This window comes from Pelophylax lessonae (assembly GCF_965119305.1).
Source record: "Pelophylax lessonae genome assembly, chromosome: 4".
Lineage (NCBI taxonomy): Eukaryota > Metazoa > Chordata > Amphibia > Anura > Ranidae > Pelophylax > Pelophylax lessonae.
Genome location: NC_138771.1, coordinates 57,672,897 through 57,694,337, shown reverse-complemented (window position 1 = coordinate 57,694,337; position 21,441 = coordinate 57,672,897). Strand labels below are relative to the sequence as shown.

At 42.6% G+C, this 21,441-nt stretch overlaps 1 protein-coding gene across 1 annotated transcript in view; it reads right to left on the bottom strand.

Moving 5' to 3' along the window:
• ZNF710 (zinc finger protein 710) overlaps positions 1-21,441 on the bottom strand; it is a 164,784-nt gene that overhangs the window by 100,858 nt on the left and 42,485 nt on the right. The window contains exon 2 of the mRNA XM_082253229.1: positions 13,937-13,998. The gene's annotated coding sequence lies outside the window, so the exon portion shown is untranslated. The remainder of the gene's footprint in view (positions 1-13,936; positions 13,999-21,441) is intronic.

Here is a 21,441-nt window from a genome sequence, read left to right as displayed (position 1 = left end):
CGCTCATCCAGGTCTTTATGGACCTTGTTTTGTGCAATGGTCCAAAACGTTTGGTGTAGGGGGGATTATGGTGTGGGGATATATTTCAGGGGTTGGGCTTGGCCCCTTAGTACCCGTGAAGGGAACTCCTAAGGCATCAGCATACCAAGACATTTTGGGCAATTTCATGTTCCCAACTTTGTGGAAACAGTTTGGGGATGGCCCTCCCTTTTCCAACATGACTGCACACCAGTGTATAAAGTAAGGTCCATAAAACACATGGATGAGTGAGTTTGGGGTGGAGAAACTTGACTGGCCTAAACAGAGTCCTGACCTCAACCTGATGATTCAATTGGGAGACTGCAAGCTAAGCCTTCTCATCCAACATCAGTGTCCGACTTTACAAATGTGCTTCTGGAAGAATGGTCAAACATTCCCATAGACACACTCCTAAACCTTGTGGACAGCCATCCCAGAAGAGTTAAATCGGTTATAGTTGCAAAGGGTGGGTCAAATCAATAATAAACCCAACGGACTAAGACTGGGATGCCATTAAAGTTCATATGCGTGTAAAGGCAGGTGTCCCAATACATTTGACAATATATTGTAAGTACATATGGGAAGTGGCAGCTGTAATAGAGGATCACAAGGTTTCAATGCTGGCCTCCAGGCACCACCAAGTTCTATTCATGACAAGACCCCTGTTTACATCCTTATTAAAAAAGAATCCGGTCTTGAGCCTCTTCTAGAACCAATTCTTTGGGTGTCAGTGGGGAAAAAGCTCCCTACATTGGTGGTTAGGGGGAAGAATGCCTCCCTTAGAGTGGTGGTCATAGTGCCACCCTTTCAGACAGATAAAGTGGTGCCAGGCCCAGAATTATGCAGGCATTATCAGATAAGAGCTTAATCAGTCACAGCTCAAGTAATCCTTAGCATCCTCAAGAGCAGGGGTGTCAAACTCAATTTCATCGAGTGCCGCATTAGCATTATGGTTCCACTCAAAAGGCTGATTGTATCTGTAAGACTATATAAATTTATCCAGGGCATTTTTGGTTTCCGAGAATAGGTGCAGGAACTCAGCCACACCCTCACGGAACCGCATCAAATGGTAGGTGTGGCCAAACTGCAGTGGGAGGATCTTAAAGGGGCAATAAATACCAGGAGCGCATTATGTGCACAGGTCAGGCATGCATTATGTACACAGTGCAGGATCAGGGAGTGCGCTGCATACAGAGTGCAGGGTTTAGGGTGGGCTATGCACAGTGTGCAAGGTTCATCTCACTTCCACCCCTCCTCTGCTCTGACCTCTGCACCACTCTCCCCCACCTCTGCACACAATTCCCTGCACAGCCCTCATCTCCCCCTTCCGCCCCATCCCACCAAAAGCTTTCTCGCATCTCACCTACCTGGCCTGGCTCTAGTACTTTCTGGCAGTTTAGACAGTTCCGCCTCTCTTTCACTTTCAGGGAGATTAGTCGGTATCTGTGCATCCAAGCACAGATGGACTCACAATGCAGCTTACCACATGGTGCCCCATCCCACACTGCACTTGAATCTCCCTTGTCCCCGCCATCAGTGCAGGGCAGGCAGGGATCTGTGATTTGCCGAGAAGAAAGCGGACCTTGTTAACACAGAAGGCTTTTGTGTTTACAAATGACAGTGGTAAGTGGAAGACAAGAGCCAAGCAAAATGCAAAATGGAGCAAAATGGAGTTTTGCCACGTTCCAGCTGAGAAAAAAAAAATGGGGTGTGAAAGCCACATGAAATGGCCTGGCGTGCCGGATTTAGCCTACAAGCCTTGCGTTTAAAACATGTGCTCTAGAGCAGTGGTCCTCAACTCTGGCCTACAGGGCCCACTAACAGGCCAGATTTGCAAGATAACTGAAATACATCCCAGGTGATATCATTTGCTGCTCAGTGATTGCAGTACTCTAGTCTGCATCTCCCCAAGGTAATACCTAAAATCTGGCCTGTTAGTGGGCCCTGTAGGCCAGGGTTGAGGACCACTGCTCTAGAGGACCCATAGGGTTTCACAGAACCCTGGTTGAGAATGGGTGTAATTATGGGTTTACAAGAACCAATGTCGCCTTTATTCACAGGTGTTAACCAAGTAGGCCAGTGGTCTCCAAACCTGGGGGCCGGATGTGGCCCTTTGGGGCACTATTTCACCAACTGACACCAATGATGGGGCACCATTACTCCTACTGACACCATCAATGGGTCACAACTCTTTCTTTGATACCAACAATTTGACACGATTTCTCCCATTAAAACCAGAGATGGGGCACTGATGTTGGGGCATTTTCTACTCCCGCTGGCCACAGTCCGGACCCCCTAAAGCCTGAATGATGGTAAACTGGCAATTTGCTTAGAAAGTTTGGAGTCCCCTGATGTAGACTATAGACCTATATTATTGTCTCACACATTCACAATGACCTTGGACTAATTCAGCAGAGCTACAAAAGAATGAATTTTAACGTGATTTACTTACTACCTGCAAGAGCATTAGAAATATGGAACATATAAACTGCAGGTCTAAACTACACACATCAACATACTAAGGCGCAAACAATGATCTGTGTACATGATCAAATGCAGAACAATGCCTCAGGAGTTAATGCAGCAGCTTAGATCTTTAGTAGTGAAAAAGTAGTGACTCTTCTTTATTACATTAGCTACAGAGCCCATCATTAAAATGTGCTCATTTCCTAAAGCACAGAGAAAAATCCTAGCTAATTAAAGCAAATGCACCTCTGTTATTGTTAGTAACAAACCGGCTATATTTGTTTTATCGTATTCATATATTTATAGGTCCACTAAAAACTGCTACTTATGTTTGGTGGAGGTCATCTTCTACCTGGACACTGTGGCTATAAGATCTCCATGTTCAAGTTGAAAGCTCATCTTTTTGCCATTGCCAAGACAAGATAGTTTAATTCTTGCCTCCGGATTTTCCAAGTATTTATTTGGTTTTACAAATATTAAAAACGTAGGCAGAAAAGTGAGACTCCCTACAGTTGGCTTGGGAATAGGCAGAGCCATGATGTTCTTGCAGATAGTCATAATAAAATATATACAGTATGAAGCATATGGGTGGTTCAACCCATAGTATCCACCAATAAACTAAAAATCAGTTCAGGGTCAATCTACCTTTTACATGTTTAAGGTTTTGCAATACACCATTAAAAAAAAAAAAAATGGTATTTATTTTTTTTTTTTTATAACTGCAACTGTCCTGTTAGCCTAAGGCCCCGTTCACACTGGGGCGATCCGACTTTCCGGGGCGACCCAATAGGTCGCGGCGCGCTGCTCGCACCGCGACCTTGGAGCGGCCGGCACGGACTTCATAACATTCAAGTCTATGCAGGTTGCTCCGGGTCGCCCCATAGAAGCTCCGGACCCTTTTTCTAAGTTGGCCCCAGTATGAACGGGGTCTAAATGAGTCAGAATATAAAAAAAAAAAAAAAAAAAAACAGAATTTTACACACACATAGCAATCAAATATAACAAAACTTTTTGAAATCCAAGCTTATAAAAAGCATCACCAGCACATGGACCAGCAATCAGTACTCCTGTTTCTTCATTTCACACATACTATTGTAAAGCGCTGCGTAAACTGCTGGCGCTATAGAAATCCTTAATAATAATAATAATACCTTATAGAAGAACAGAGAATATGTGCTTTAGTGGGTCTAACTGGAGAAAAAAAGAAATATAAACTCATTGGATTACTGGAAACCTTCATACAAATATGTGTAGGAAAAGGCACAGCACATTTAGGCTACATTCACACCTGAGCGTAGCGTTTTTCGCGCGTTTTTTACCGCGATTTTACCGCGATTTTTGCGGCGTTTTTTACCGCGATTTTACCGCGATTTTTACCGCGATTTTTGTGCAGGCGTTTTTAGATTGAATAGAGATCAATGGAAAACGCCTGTAATCTGCCCAAAAAGAAGCTCATGTACTTTTTTGAGCGTTGGGCGTTTTGTATACAGCTTCAAAACGCTCAGATGTGAACAGGGGCCATTGAAATGAATAGGATTTGTCTTGTTGGGCGTTTTGAGAGCTGATCCTAGAGCAGAAAAACGCCCCAAAAACGCCCCAAAACGCCTAGATGTGAACGGAGCCATACTGTATAGACCATCCATTTCACCACAATACTTGACCACAGTCCTGGTGCCATAAAAGAAGGGTATGGAACATGCTCGTCAAGTGATTTTAAAACATCAATTTTTTTTTTTTTTTTTAAATAACACACATGTAATACTTACCTGCGCTGTGCAATGGTTTTGCACAGAGCAGCCCAGAACCTCATCTTTCCCCACCAGCGCTCCTGGTTCCCCTGTCACCGAGTTCCCATCTTAGCACGACACTTGCTATGGGGGCACTCATGCAGGGTCGCTCCTGAGATGGCACTGTGTGTCCATAATCTCTGCCCCCCGCTCCCTCGTCACTAGCTGTGATTAACAGGATGCCCTCACTGCTGTCTCTGAGCCAATGAGGAGGGAGAGAGCCGAGGGAGTCGCTGCTCTCCTGCACATCACTGGATCAAGATCTGGCTCAGGTAAATATAAAGGGGCAGGGGAGATCTGCATGCAGAGGGTTTACCCTGCCCAGAACATACTGTATATATATTTTTTTTCTTTTTCAAGTGGGTCAGATTTAAACCGATAACTGTTTCACTAGGAGATACAAGACGTATAGGTGTATGATAACACAGCTGTGTTCGTTCACAGCCACTGAAGGTAAAACACCTGTATAGTAGATGCCAATTTCAGCTTAAAGTAATTGGAAAAGCTGAAGGCTTTTTACCTTAAGGCCCCTTTCACACATACAGTCCGTTCAGTTCATCAGTTCAGTCACGTCAAATGTATCCGTTTTTCATCCGTTTTTTGTCAGTTGTCATCCGTTTTTCGTCAGTTGTTATCCGTTTTTCATCAGTTGTTATCCGTTTTTCATCCGTTTTTCATCCGTTGTCATCAGTTGGCATCCGTTTTTCGTCCGATCCGTTTTTTTGACGGATGAAAAATAGGGCATTCATCCGTTCAAAAAAACGGACATTGACGGAAGTGGATGAAAACGGATGTTAACTGATGATCATCAGTTGTCATCTGTTTTTACATAGAGATGCATTGATGTCCGTTTTTCATCCGTCAACGGATGGATGAAAAAACGGACAAACGGACAGCATGTGTGAAAGGGGCCTAAGGCTGGGTTCACACTTAGTGCAGACGCGACTCACAGCAGGGGTCCAGTGAGTCTCTGTTCTCCGTTTCAGGAACGAATGAGGCCCGAATTTTTGCCTGCATTCAGACCTGAAATGGAGCCAAAGACACACAGGATCTTTGTGCAATCCGCTCCACAGACGCCATGGAAATGTGTAAAGCGTGTGAAATGTGTGTCTCCTGTCATGCGAATTGGATGCAAGGAAACCCACATCCAATACGCATCAGTGTGAACCCAGCCTAATGTATGCTCTGCATTAAGGTATAAAACCTTCTATTGTCAGCTAACCCCCCCCCCCTCCCCGAAGCCAGGGTTGGCTGCAAGTAGTCAGAAGTTTTTTTTCCTAAAGCATAGAATGCGTTAAGGTAAAAACGTTTTGATCTTAGAACCATTTTTATTTTAGGTTAACCTCTAGCCTTTCCACTGTTGTAAATCTATAATTTTTACCTTACAGGACCCTGTGATAGCTTGGTCCAATACTTCCAAACATTAGGGATTTTTTAACACATTTTTGTGCACTGAGACACCCTGCGTTAAAGCACCCAATCAAAGCGCATATAAGTGCAAAAAAAAAAATATATAAAATATTGCAGCCTACCAGACCTTAGACGAGGTGCTGGCACTGGTTTTCCTTTTTTTTTTTTTAGACTCCTTATTCCTATTTATTTTCATCTGGTAATCTTGCTAAGAACACACTTCCTGTTCCTGGATAGTTACACTTCTCCACGGTCTGCAGAGATCTGTCTTTGTTGCATGAATTAGGAGTTTAAAGACTAAATAAGATTGTTTTTTCTTTCTATTTCGCTCACAGGAAGTGACAAGGCCACAACATTTCTGGCAAGAACAACGTGCATTTTCTGTACTTGCTGAAAACGTTCTTAGCCTTGAAAATAAAGCCGTAACCACATTCAAAGACTGGTAATCTACTACATATTTATTTATTTTATTTTTTTTTTGGGGGGGGGGGGGGGTTGTTATACTTTAAGAGGGCAAGTTGATCTTTGGCAAAAACTGCCAATGCACTCCAGCATTAGAAACACTGCTAAGATTTGATAAATGAAGCTTCTTTTCAACGGCACACCTGTTGGCCATCCATGGCCCACCCCAAGCTAATAACTCCAACGTAGGCGACCCTCCCTTCACCCGGACTAGATTACCAGATGGTTTGGCCATTGCAAGATTTCTCTCAAAATTAAATAAAGCATACATCAAATGCGGTTAGCTAAAAAAGTAAGATTATGAGGTCATATTAAACCTTATAAATAAAGTCCATGAACAACAAGCAAGTGTATGATGAAAAAATAACCACTGGAAAAGTACAAACACAATAACGTGCAAGGGTTCATATATATATAAAAGTTCCAAGTGATGTTAATTGTGAATAAAGTCTTCAAAATGGAGTTCCACAGATAATTCCTTCCCTCTGGGTGACTACGGAATTAAATCCTGCAAGCAACACCACATGACCAGATAAAAGTAATGGGTGGCTCCTTACCAAACCACAAGTGTCAGATAGCCTGTTAAATTCTACCCTTATAGGGTTAAACAGCTCAGGCTAAAGTGGAAGAAAATCCAATAATGCATGCACTACCACATGACTAGATGTAGGTAATGGGTGGCTCCTTACCAAACCAAAAGTATCAGATGGCCCTTTAAATCCTGCCCTTATAGGGTCAAATGGCTTTGGCTGATGTCAGATCCCCCTTCACTTAGGACCAACTTTGAGGCTAGGGACTCCTCATGTGTAGTTCACAGCACCCCCATACAAATGTAAAGAGACCGCTGACTAAGAGACTAGTTAATGCACTAGTTTTTTCAAAATAGGAAAATGCACTTACATGACTGAAGACATAAAAAACAAAATAGATCGGCATGAAGATGTGTACGGCCGCCTGCAGTGCGGACCGTGCAATGTGACAGCGTGGCTGCTCCACCCGACGCGTTTCCCCTCAGAAGGCGTCAACTGGGATCGGAGGACCTCTCCAATAGTTTCTTTCATTATTTCACATTTTCTCCTATGTTCTAGGAGTTCTAGGTGCTGCCACATTACACACAGGGTTAGCGCACCCTTCTTTATCACATTACCAAGATTTCTCTCATTGAGGGCTCGGACTCGTTTATATCCAACACATGTGCAGTGCACTCTTTCCCTCTTGCAGCAGCAGCTGAACACAGGGTTGTGCTACAGGGGGATCTGGCGTACTGTGCATGTGCAGAATTTAAACAACCCAGAGACCTCAATCTTGTAGAGCTGTGGGTGTGTTTGCAATGGCCAGCCCATCCTTTCTACTAGACAGGATGGAGGGGGGAGGTCTTCTACTTGAGAGTTTATAGGACAGACTTGAGGAAGCAGCAAGCGGCCTATAGATATCCCATTGAAAAGAAGCTTCATTTATCAAACATAAGCAGTGTGTATATTGGGGATGCTGGAGGGCATGGGCTATTTTACTGTGAAGGTAAACTTAATCCTGATACACACTATTAGTTTTTTTTTTTTTTAGCTCTGGTGAGAGCAGCTGTACTAACAATCCAACCTTAGTATAGCAATCTCCTCCGCTGAGCTGTTGTGTTTTGACAGGGGGACGCCCCCCCCCCCCGCCAGAACACTCCCATCAGCGCTCTCAGCCAATGGGTCGTCTAATAGGATTCGGTCAGCTGCTGGTTTTCCAGCATGCACGTCCGACAGAAGGCGGCCAACTGTCAGGCTTCTGATGGACTGGCTGGCATACACACGTGCCGAATGTCAGTCAGTTTTTATTAAACCGGGTGATGTTTTCCAACATTCGGTACGAGGCTTAACTCTAAGTTTGATTTAGCTGGCAGTGTAATGGAAAACCACACCTGCAATATTTTCGGCAATGAATCACACTACAACGCACAGTATTGCCGCATACTATATGTGTGCGCTTGAGTGTTCTAAATGTATAGAACTGCAATGCAGAGAGCAGTGTACACTAATCCGTGCTGCAGCAATATGCTGCAAACCATGCATTTTTATCACAGTACACACACATTATGCACAAATGTGACAATTTAAAGACCTGCCCTTGGTTTGACAAGACCTGGATAAATATTCTCAGGCCAACAAATCCTATACTTTTCAGAACCCAAAAACAGGAACTCTGATCCAGAGCATTAAAACTGAACTCCAGGGTAAGCAAAATTTCTGGAAATCCAAGAGTTGTGTGTATTCTTCTTTCAGTCTTGGTGCGCTTTGTATATTTCTTCCAGATCTGTGCAAGATTGCAGTGTAAAACTTTACCTCTGTGCAGGAGCTTAGTGTAATAAGACCGCTCACTGCTGCTCTCTCTCATTGTGCAGGGTGGCTGGTCTGGTCTCCGCCCCCTCCTTTAGTTTTGTGCCAGCAACCTGTGGCGGGTGGAGCTGCTGAGTCTTACCCACAGCTCTGCTCTATGTATAAGATATGTATAGCACAGTGATGTCGCTGCTGCCTTTACAAGGTAATATCTTGATTTAAAAAGCCATTTGCTGCAAACAAAGTGAATTTGTATTAATTTGGCAATTAAGGGATATATTTAAAATGGACATTTTAATGCCCTGGAGTTCAGCTTTAAAGTGTATTTAAAAGCAGCTCTGAAACAATTTAACAATTCCTATGAAAAGAAGAAAATATGGTCTTTGATAATCAGGTTTGCTTTCAGTTAATTAAAAAAAACTGATCCAAGAATTCCAGTCTATGGGCAACGGGCACTAGTTTGGCTTTGTAAAGCTCTCTAAATATATCATATAATGAACCACCATATCCTCCCGTAACATGGCATATTTTTCTTTTAAAACAGATCCTTATAGTAAGAACTCTGTTAAAGTAAATCTGCTGCAAAAGTACCGTGATCCTTCCCCTTCCCCTAAGAAACAGAGAATTAGTTTATGCAAAAATAAAAAAAGAGAAAAAGCAAAAAAAACGCAAGAATCTAAAAAGGAACTGAATACAGGAAGAACATTAAAAAGAAAAGAAAATGCAGTCTGGGGGGAGGTGCGCATAAAAGGCAATAATGAAAAGAAAGGAGGGGGAAAGAGTGAGGAAGAGAAAGAAAGGATTGAAAAAAAAAAAAAAAAAAAAAAAAAAAGGATTTTGAATAGAGAACTGTACCCAGATGAATGGTGTGTACATAAAGGAAAGATTGCCTGAAAAGAAACAGCCACATGAAATAACCTCTCCTTCACAGGCACTGCCAATCAAAACGACAATGCAAACGTTTCCATTCTTTCCTTGTGCTTCTACTTTCTGCTTTTCCAAAGTGGGCCATGGAAGAGCAGCTCAAGTGGGGGTTGGAGACTAGAATTTTAAGCGATTAACGTTGGTGCAGATTAGGAAGAGCCAGATAGATTGAGAGAGACCTGCAGGGACATGGATAAATAGGGAGATGGAGAGATGAGAGACCGATAGATAGGCAGATATTCTGCATAATGAAAGTCTCATGGTTAATGCTAGAGGATACTTGATTGCTGTATGTTATCAAGATCTTTTTTTTTTTTTTTTTTTACTTTTCTTTTATCACTGCTCAGATTGCACTGATGTTGTTGACAACATTGATTTTCCAGGCAGTGCTATGTGATTTTCTTTTTAGCAATGTGACTGATTTAAACCGAAGCACGGCCAAAGCTTTTTTGGTCCATGCTTCTCTTGAGGATCATAGAATGCATTCACTTGTGCTCTCCAGTGACCCAGAATTAGCCGACACTGGCTCTGAATTAGCCAGCCCAGGCTCTGAAAGGATCTTGATAATAATGCCAGGATCCACCCAGATGCCTCACCAGCAGCTGGCTCAGCCTCTTAACGCGCTGCTGACAGCCTGACCCAGCCACAAAACGCCGCCCTTCCACAGTCCAGTGCTCCAGTGAGCGCTGGAGGGGCAGAGCAGAGAGTGGGGACTCACAGTCATTGCTGTTTGCTCAGAGTAGACCAAAAAAAAAAGTGATTAGTAGTCGTGTGATTGCTCAGTTTTCAGGCTTAAAGCCGGTGAGGGCCAGCTGCAGCATTGGAAACTAAGCTGCCGCATGAAGGTGAGTATAGAGGTTTGTTTTTTTTAAATCCTTAAATCTTCCTTTAGTCAGCCCATTTTTATTTTTTTTCCCTATTTCATAAGTTCGTAACCACAAACCTTTAGCTTGCCGGACATTTGCGTTTAAGTGAACAGAGAGAGGAGGAAATGGGCTGCAAAGGCAAACTCTGCTGGCTGGAACTACTCATCTTAGGGAAGAACAGCAGTTTAACAATTCCCTGTTGAACTGGAGCTTTTGTGACATGCCTGCCATTTATTGTTTTGTCCACATTTTGAGAGCAGGCATTGGCAGACCCATGATGGCTCTAGGGGAAGGCGGGCGGGTGAATCCGTCACTTTTAGATCCGGAAAATGAAAATGGATGCAATCTTGCATGGACTCGGAGGTAGGTGGATGTAAACTAGAACATGTCTATTTACAACAGACTGCCCATAGACTTGCATGGAGATTCTGATCAGGTCTACCTGAAAAACTGACAGACAGATATGATTGGAAAGCCCATGTAAAATAGGCCTTATACTTTCTTTTGCCTAAGGCATGGTTGCCCTGCTCTGGGATGGCGGGTCGGCAAGTCCAGATCGCAGGTTGTCAACCCACCATCCCAGAGCATTGGAGTGGATTGAGCCGGCGCCTGAGGAAGCAAGGGAAGTGCATTTGGTATCATAGCGCCTGGGACAAGGACCTGATAGCCAGCTATGCCAGCAGAAACTGAAAGTTTCTTAAATATCAGAGTTTAGCAATGGGCAGTTTAGCAATGGGCATATTATGTATTAAATATCATAGTTCTTCAATGGGCATATATGACCACTTTTTAAAAAAGGGTTATTAGGCTGCTTTCACACTGATCTGCAGGTGCAGTGCTGTGCACCTGCAGCTTTCCTGCAGGTTAGTTGAACTGAGCCACAGGTTTCTATTATATCCTCCGGGTTTGGTGGGCTTTTCTAAAAGTGCACCAAAACTTCTGCATTCAAAAAGTGCACCACATTTGCAAGATATAATAAAACTCTATGGTAAAGTGCAGCTAACCTGCAGGAAAGCCACAAGTGCATGGCACTGCACCCATGGTGCGGGTAAACCGCAGCGCATCAGTGCGAAAGCAACCTTAGGCCCCTTTCACACGATCAGTCCGATTTCCAATTTCTATTCTTTTTGCGATTGTGATTCACCACTTCCTGCAAAATGACGTAACTGTATGTAATTTTGAGAAAGTGGTTGTATCGGTGTGATGCCCGCAACTGCAGGCTTTAGCCCGGGACCGTTTTTTTGAGGCTGGCGGTCGGCTTTCAGGTGAGAACTGATGCAGCTAAACAGCCGCTTGGCCATTATCACAAGGAGTGGGAGTGGATGTCCCCCATTGCCACCCCACCAGGAGACCCCAGAGACCAGCGGGAACGTCAGCCGGCTGGCCAGAGTCCCGAATAAAGCCGAAATTGGCTTTGATCGGGTCTCCAAAGCAGTAACCCAGAAGTGACTTCACTTCCGGTTTACTTGGCTGCCAACGGCGCAGATTTTAAATAATCCAAATTATTCAAAAATGCAGATTTTGGCATTTTTGATACTGTTAAGTGCAGTGGAGGGGTTTGGGGTCTTTTAGATCCCAGATTTCTCCATAAAGATTACTTGTCACTGCCTATTACTGTCACAAAGGATGTTTACATTCCTTGTGACAGCAAAAAAAGTGTTTTTTTTTTTTTTAAAAGGGACGGTGTAAAAGAAATTTAAAAAGTAAGAGAAATTTTCTTTTTTTTTTTTTTAATTTCCCGCCCCTGTCCCTGCTTGCTCGCGCCCCAAAGAAAATGCTTACGTAAGTCGCGCCTGCAAATGTAAACAGTAATCAAATAACGCATGTTAGGTGTAACAGATCCCCAATACTTGGACCAAGTATTTCTGTCTTAGGTCTCCAGAATCTCACGTGATGCAGTGACCTGGCTCCTCAATTCCCCCCCAAACATCAGCCTAAGCTTGATGAAGGGTAAAACAAAAGACACTTTATTCACCAACTCACTTCCAATATATACAGTCTCATGAGTTTGATTTCATTATCATATGCAAATGTAATTGTATACAGAACATAGTTAACATACCTTGACCTTCTGGAAAGAGACAATATGTGAATGAGACTGCAACATTATCACAATTAATTCAACAAACAACAAGCCCAAAACATAGCCGAATACGTATTCCTAGAAGTGTGAACACACTCCACCTCTAAACAGATGAAAGCAGAAGACATAGGCTCTCAGACTGCCCGTCTCCATTTTCAACACACCTTATTATAACTTAAGTGTCAATTCAAATACCCCCAGTATACCATAGCTCAGTCTTATGTCATTAGCATCTTTTTAGTCTCTCATGGTGTGAAGTCCTTTGTTGTAATATGCAGCTTAGGCCAAAAGTCTGTGTCGCTTGGGGTGACAGGGACTTGAATTCAAAGTAACAGTACTTCAAGGGTCCCCACAGCATACACCCCCAACCAGAGCCACGCTCCCCTATAAGCCAGGGCCGTAGTCCGTGGGCAGGAGGCTGGCCTCCACACTCCTCCAGTAACCCGTGACGAACGTCCCAGCAAATGGGCGTTCATCACATTAGGTATCACCGCAATCACCAGAGTGAGAGCAATAATTCTAGCACTAAATACCCTCTGTAACTCTAAACAGGCAACTGTTAATTTTTAAAATGTTGCCTATGGCCATTCTACAAGTGCGTGCGGTTTTAAACCATAACATGTTATCTATTTACTCTTTTTTTAATTCAGTGCAGTGTATTTTTTCCAAAAAAATTGCATTTGAAGAACCGCTGTGCAAATATCATGTGGCATAAAATATTGCAGCAATGGTCGTTTTATTCTCCAGAGTCTTTGCTAGAATATATATATATTGCTGGGGGTTCTAATTAATTTTCTAGCAAAAAAATACTGATTTTAACTTGTAAACAACAAATGTCAGAAATAGGCTTGGTCCTTAAGTGGTTAAACAGTGGGTAAACTTTGAACGGGGACTGGTCCCATGGAAAATGATGATCCTGATTGTCATTTAAAATCTTCATTAGGCTTTTCAAAATAAAAAATGTTAAAATTCTGAACCATTTCATTTTAATGTGGCCCTATGACTGGCTACCAAATCACTTAAGTGGCCCTCTCTCTTCAAAAGGTTGAGCACCCCTGGCTTAAGCTGTTGCTTTTGTAGAGCAGGTTATAAACTGCTAGGAAGCCTCTGAATGGCCGCGTTAGGCAACTCTTTTGCCTGTATACACAAGGGGCAATATACACCTATAGTGATGTGCTCACATGGATTGACTTACAGGATCATAGCATTTCACATATACAACCTGTATACATAAGGAGCAAAATACACCTATAGTGATATTCTCACATGGATTGACTTACAGGAACATGGCATTTCACATATACAACACACCAAATAGCTAGAAAGAACATCACATAAAATTTATGACTAACCTATTACTGTCCACTAAGAAAAAAATGTACAGCTGAATGTGCTCTGTAACACTCTTTATTCTAATAGATAAAAAGCTTCAGAGGTTAGAATATCTTTTTTTCCACGAAGAAAGAGGGAAAAAAATAGTTGGTAACCAAATTAATCAACATCTTTCTTCCCGCAGTCAGTGTAACCCTTGGATGACCAGCGTCTGTAGCTTTGCTTGTCAGGGATTGTCTGAGACATACAGAACAGTACAGAACTACTTACTGATTAACATGGAGTGTTGACTTCCGACACCAACTGCTGTTACGTTTTCACAACTGTTTTGTCTAGAAGGAAAAAGGACATATTGCATTAAAATGTTTGTAATCTATACAGTTCTCTGCTGCCAATGAAAACAAATGTTTAATTAGCATATGAAATAGCTGGCTATGGGGCAAGTCATGTTATACAAGGTATTCCTCAAACAGTCAATTATAAAGTTTTGATGTAATAAACAGATGTACAGTATATCGTGTTCACCGTCCCTTCAGCTAAAAAATAATAATGCATGAGATAAATCGGTTCAACATTTCTGATCAATGACTTTGAGCAGTAAATGCCTGTTTGCCCACCATCGTCTTTGTAATGAACAGTGGTTTTCCTAAAAGAATCATCAAAGCACACCACCATCATTTTTAAATTGATTGCTGCCTTTCTATATATTGACTATACTCATGGGAGCCATATACTTATATTAATACTATAGACATTATTGATCAATCGATATAGTTTTTTTTAATGCCGATACCATTTTGGTCATCCAATATCAGTATCGGCCGATATTTTCGGGCATGTGAAAAAAACATTTTTTTTATTTATTTTTCCCCAGGTACTCTTGAGGAGGGATCAAAGTGCATATCGGCCCCCAATATATCGGTGGTGCCGATAATCGGTCGATCCCTAATAGATATATTCTATATAAAAATGGGCCAGCATTTATTTCCAATACTAGATTGGGAAGAGGTTGGGGTTTGCTGCTACTATGGCTTCACAGCAGATTCAGTTTGTTCAAAATTGTCTCACCCAAATTCATGTAGAAACTTGCCAGACGGAATTCTTTGCAACCGTAATGGCCTTTACATTTAAGTCAGCTGGCAAAGAAGGACCAATGACGGGGGATTCGTTATGTGCCAGTCCCAAACTATTATGTGGGCTCCCACAGCTAGGCATTTGTCAGTGTGTTGCAGTAGGTAAGCAAGAGTTGTCTGTGTACGGTGAGTTAGATAGTTGCTTTACAGTGCTATATTGTACTACATTGCTCTATATTACTGTGGATTGCAGTGTGGTGGGCTACATATTCTTGTGTACCCTCCCCCCCCTGTTCACAGTACAGAGACCCAATTTTTTTTAGGACTACCTTTAGGTGTGTGCCAGGGAAAGCTGTAGATGCATTTTACTTGCTGCTCCCCAGTTTTGTTTTTATTGTTGTTGGGGTTTAGTTTCTTTACTTTCACATTTATCCATTTTTTTTATATTTCTTTCCAGGTTCCAAAATAGGTTGGGGGTTAGCGTGTCAGGGTATATTTTTGGGGAGGTACAAACACTATATTACCAAAAGTATTGTGACGCCTGCCTTTACTCGCACATGGAACTTTAAAGAGGACGTACACCCTCCTCTGCAACATTTACCTATAGGTAAGCCTATGATAAGGCTTACCTATAGGTACTGTAAATATCTCCTAAACATGCACCATTTAGGAGATATTTACCTTACATGCAGCTAGTGACATCACTGGCGGATGCGCTCTGAAGGAACGGCCGCTGGTGCCGTTCCTTCAGAGCCCTGTGCCGTGACCGTCGGCTCCCGCGCACGTGCATGACATCACCGCGGCTCCGGCTAATCAGATGGCTGGATGCCGCGATCCTGGAAGACGGGCGACTGAACATGTCGCCCGTCATAGAGGTAAGCGGGCGGCACGGCGGGGGCTCGTTCTAAGGTATTTCATAATGAGCTAGTATGCGATGCATACTAGCTCATTATGCGTTTCTCTTTCAGGTTAAAAAATAAAATGTTTGGGTTTACAACCTCTTTAATGGCATCCCAGTCTTAGTCCATAGGGTTTAATATTGAGTTGGCCCACCCTTTGCCACTATCTTAGGTTTAGGAGTGTGTCCATGGGAATGTTTGATCATTCTTCCAGAAGCGCATTTGTGAGGTCAGGCACTGATGTTGGACGAGAAGGCATGGCTCGCAGTCTCCTCTCTAATTCATCCCGAAGGTGTTCTATCGGGTAGAGGTCAGGCTATTCAATTTCCTCCACCCCCAACTCGCTCATCCATGTCTTTATGGACCTTGCTTTGTGCACTGGTCCAAATCATTTGGTGGAGAAGGGATTATGGTGTGGGGTTGTTTTTCAGGGGTTGGGCTTGGCCCCTTAGTTCTGGTGAAGGGAACTCTTAAGGCGTCAGCATACAAAGACGTTTTGGACAATTTCATGCTCCCAACTTTGTGGGAACAGTTTGGGGTTGGCTCTTTCTGTTCCAACATGACTGCTCACCAGTGCACAAAGCAAGGTCAATAAAGACATGGATGAGAGAGTTTGGGGTAAAGGAACTTGACTGGCCTGCACAGAGCCCTGACCTTAACTGGATAGAACACCTTTGGGATGAATTAAAGCGCAGACTGCTAGCCAGGCCTTCTTGTCTGCATCAGTGCCTGACCTTACAAATGCGCTTGTGGAAGAATGGTCAAACATTCCAATAAACACACTCCTAAACCTTGTGGACAGTCTTCCCAGAAGAGTTGAAGTTGTTATAGCTGCAAAGGGTGGGCCAACCCAACATTGAACCCTACGGACTAAGACTGAGATGCCATTAAAGTTCATGTGTTTGTAAAGGCAGGCGTTCCAATACTTTGACAATATAGTGTATTAATATGCTCGGGCTTTATTTTTATTGTTTTATTTACCTTGTGGCATAACCTCTTCACTCCAATTTCTACCAAACGCATACCTAAAGTCTATAATTTTAAAATTTGGGGAATACAGTAAACCCCCCTCTATCGCAGGGGTTACGTTCCAGACCCACCCGCAATAAGTGAAAATCCGCGAAATAGAAATACCCTATATAAATACACTCTAGGCATGTTTTATAACTTTCACTGTACTTTTAAAAGCATTTTAAGGTCTTTAAACACATTTAAACACATAAAAGATTCTGAGAGACAGAGCAAGAGCAATGGAAAACACAAAAATATTTAATTAACAATGATTTAATTAGTAAAATAATATTAATAGGTCTTACAGAAAAAAACACGCAAAATACCGGGGGTTTACTGTAATCTGGGGTGTGAGAAGGTTTGGGGAATATGAGATTGTGGTTTTGAAGTAGTTTTGTGTTCTTTGCTTTGACATTTTATTAAACTTGAAACAATGCAGTGTGCTGCTTCTACAAAAAAGAAGCTATCAAACTAGAATATTAAAACTGTTTATTATTTGACAATCTGTATCATTGTTGAGGGCTTTGGCTTTACTTTTTAAGAGTAAACTTTTCTACAGGTTTTAGATTTTCTATGGCGGCTTCACCAATCAATTCATGCCTATTACTGCTTCATAACAGATTATCTGTTGCAGCCAAAAGTACCCAGTCATCCTCTGGGATAGTCACACGAGAGCCTCCACCCACCTACAGACTTAAAAGCCCCTATGCAGTTTGAGCCCCTCTGTTCTTACGTTTTCTGCAGCTCCCATTGGTTATTTTTGCCCCGAGATTTCCAGATGGTCTGCTTGAGAATCCCTCTCCCCAAATAAAAGCTAGTCCGCAGGCCAGCGAATCCTGTAGGCTGATGTGGGAGAGGAATTAGGATGGTTGTGCAGCTATGGTCACCTTGGCCTACAATCTTCCTTCGGCAACCAGAAATGACAGCATAAGCTATGGCATACCTTTCACCACAACACAGCATTTTTACAGTTTGCCACGGCATTGGAACAAACTGGGAAGTCCTTCAGGCAGTAATAAGCACACCAGAGTTAGCAATAATGGGCCAGTATTGGTGCCTGGGAGTTCCAACTAGGACAAGCCAGACGGTAAAGCAGTCATGCTCAACTGCATCTCCTGGAAAGAGGAATGACAACAATTATCTTTCTAGCTGTCTGTAAGGGTAGCATTCTGACCCCACTGTAAAAGGAATGCTTTCTACTGACCCCCGATAGATTGTTTTTAACAGTGGTTCCTTGAAAATTTCAAGGGTTCCACTGGGGAGAAAAGGTTGAAATAGGCTGCTCTAAAACATTTATCGCAAGATGGATCAAGCCAGTTTATAAATTTAGCTTACACCCAAGGGTGTCCAGTCAAAATTAAAGAACACTCCACCCACTCTCTATAAACTTCATGAGCCAAGAAGGCAAGTGCCAAGATTTAGCAGTATTGCAAGGCAGCCAGCTAGTCCAGCTCCAAAACGTTTATCAGACAATACAGATCGGCCTCCTGGCATGTCAAATGTAAATGGATGTGTAAATGTAAATCAATTACACATTCATAATATGTGATACCAGAATACGTTGTCTCTGACGACGTCTATGAAAATCATAATGTTCGTAACACCACCTACAGCTTAAAAAGGCATCTCCCAAGCATGTCATTTAAAGGATTGGGTTTTTTTCCCCATGTCACATTAAAAAAGCCCACTTTCCTCTACACAGACTTTTGATTGAATATTTTAGTTTTTTAAATATCCCTCATTGCAGTGCCAAACTTCTTATGCCCTATTTTATCAAGAACTCGCTCATCAGCCTTGCAAATTACCAGAAATTAGTATCAAGATTAATACTTTTTTTTTTTCTTGGAAATTCTTTTTATTGCAGTTTTTATAAAACAGTTCATAAGCAAAATACCACAAACAGTTAAGACAGCCTGAACATCAGGTGACAATTAGCAAACAAACAAATCTTGAGCACAAGGTACGCAGTATAGCTCAGAGGTTAATATGTGTATATAGGAACCATACAACCTTCACATATTTTTTAGGCTTAACGCGACATAAAAGTACTCTGATTCTGTCTCCCAATATCAGTGTCCTATCAGGCCACCACACCAAAGAGTCAGCACCAGGGCTAGTATATGTTCATGTTCACACCCAATTTAGTAAGACACTGTAGAGGTACTCTTTGTCCAACCACTACACACCTTCTCTAATTTATTGGGTATTCCCCTGCTGGCATACATGGCTTCATAAAAGGGGAGTACAGTACTTTACTTACAAGTGCTTTCCAAGCCTTAATAAAGGGGTAATAGGCTTTTTCCAGGAGAAGACTATCATTTTTCTAGCATAGAAAAATTAAGTCAGTAGTGTACTTACTACTCTGTTTGGAGCTAGAGCATCAACCATTCCCAAGAGACACACTTCAATACTGGACCTAACACAGAGAGTAGTAAACTCCTCTATGCATTCAGTAACTTCCAACCAAAACTTCTGTATGGCCACACATTCCCAGAATATATGCATGAAATCCGCTCCGGGTGAGATGCACCCTCAACTGCAGGACGACTGCGAGGGAAAAATTCTAGCCAGTCTGGCTGGGGTAAGGTATATTTGATAAAGAAAGGTTATAAATATTAGACAATGCTTTATGTAGAGAGTAGTTTCTGAGGATAATTTCCATAGCACTCTCTTGCAATGTGATTGGTGTGGTACCAAACAGAGTTGAATGCATGCCGCAATTGCAAATAGCGAAACAGATGGGGGTTGGGTAGATTAAATTTGGATTTCATAGCATCAAACTGTAGAATTGTGCCATTCTTAACTACATCCGCCACCTTCTTAATACCAAATTAGGTCCATATAATGGGGTCTGGAAACTGAGGATTGTTCCACAGTGGGGAGTATGGTGATATTATCTGGGTGCTTCCATATTCTGCCTTGCCAGCCACCACCCAAGCTCTAATTGTTACTTTCATAGAGGTAGTGATGGGTTAAGAAGCCTTATTACCACTGAGCAGGAGATGAGTCAGGGCCTCATAAGAGCCTACTATCGCAGCCTCCAAAGCGACCGCCGCATCATCCTCTGGGAATGTCAACCACCTATGAGCGAACAACAATTGTCCCGCCAGATAGTAGCTAAGGAAGTTTGGTACCGCTAGCCCCCCTTGTTTCCATGGTTGCTGGAGTACCTGTGATGTAATCCTAGGGTTTCGCCCATTCAATAAGAAAGCAGAGAATATTTCCGGAATATATATTTCGGAATCCACACAGGTGAATTACGGAATACATATAGGAACAACAGCAGAAACTTCATCTTTAGTAGGTTGACTTTCCCAATGAGTGTCAAGGGTAGGTTTTGCCAAGCCTGCAATCTACATTTCAGTACCTGTAATAAAGGGGTAACATTTAAGGTAATGAAGTCTGAGACCGAATTTGAAATATGAATACTCAAGTATTTGACCTTGTCTACCTGCTGTAAGGGGCAATTAGCCGCAACACTGCAAGACGGAGAAGGTATTTTTAGTGGAAGAATTTGAGATTTGGTCCAATTCACTTTCAACCCAGAGAAGCCAGCGAAGGAGTTCAAAATGAATAAAGCCGCTGCTAGGGAAGCATCAGAATTACTCAGAAATAATACCATGTCGTCTGCATATAATGCCACCTTTTCTGTCAGACTTCCAACCTGAATACCGTGCACCCCAGATGAGGCCTTCAATGCAACAGCCAGAGGTTCAATTAGCAGGGCAAATAGCTCAGGACACATCGGACACCCTTGTCTAGTACCCCGTCTCACCGGACACAAATTCAGAGATCAGACTGTTCGGTTTGATGGCTGCAGTTGGATTATGGTATATAATATTTATCCACTGCCTAAACTTGGGGCCACACCGGTATGCCTCCAGCACTGTTGACATATATTGCCAATCTATTGAATCAAAGGCTTTTTCCAGATCTAAGAAAACAAGAACTCCTCCACTGGATACATCCGGCCCTAGTTGCGCGTGTGTAAATACCCTGCGCAGGTTGATATTGGTGGCTTTTTTCGTCATGCAGCCTGTCTGGTCAGGGGAAATTAAATGCTCCAGGACTGGCATGAGTATGTTAGTTATCAGTTTAGTGAGAATTTTTAAATCCAAATTAAGTAAAGTGATAGGTCTGTAGGAGGAACAGTTAGTGGGATCTATGTCTGGTTTGGCTAACAGCACTATGTGTGCCTCATAGAAAAAGGAAGGGAGGAAACCAGTCTCAAATCACTCCTTATATATAACTTAAGTAGTCTTGGAGAGAGAACTTCAGCATAGTGTTTATTCCACTCTATTGGCAGTTCATCCGGACCCGGCGACTTCCCATTAGGGAAGGAGCCTATTGCGCAAGCTACCTCCTCCTCTTTAAAGGAGGCCGTAGAAAGTCTCCCCAATCTCTTGGGGCACAACAGGCAGGCTCAGGGAGTTTAAGACAGCCAACAGGTCCTCTATTGCATAAGGGGGTATAGGTGAGTAAAGGTCCCTGTAAAAGGAGACAAATGTTTGTAATACATCTTCTCTATCTGTTAGTAATGATCCTGATTGTGAGGAAACGCATGGGATCACGGTCTGGGAATTAATCCAGAGTCATCAGCAATACTACCAACTTCCCATTTTTGTCTCCCTGTTCAAAAATCTGTTCTGCACCCCGTTGCAAGGAACAGTGTGCAATTTCCTGGTAGTGGAGATGTAAGGCTCTCCGAGCACCTTGCAAATCTGCCAGAGTATCAGGAGAAGGGGTATTAGCATGTGCCTTTGTACATTCTTGTTCTTTGTCCTGCAGGATT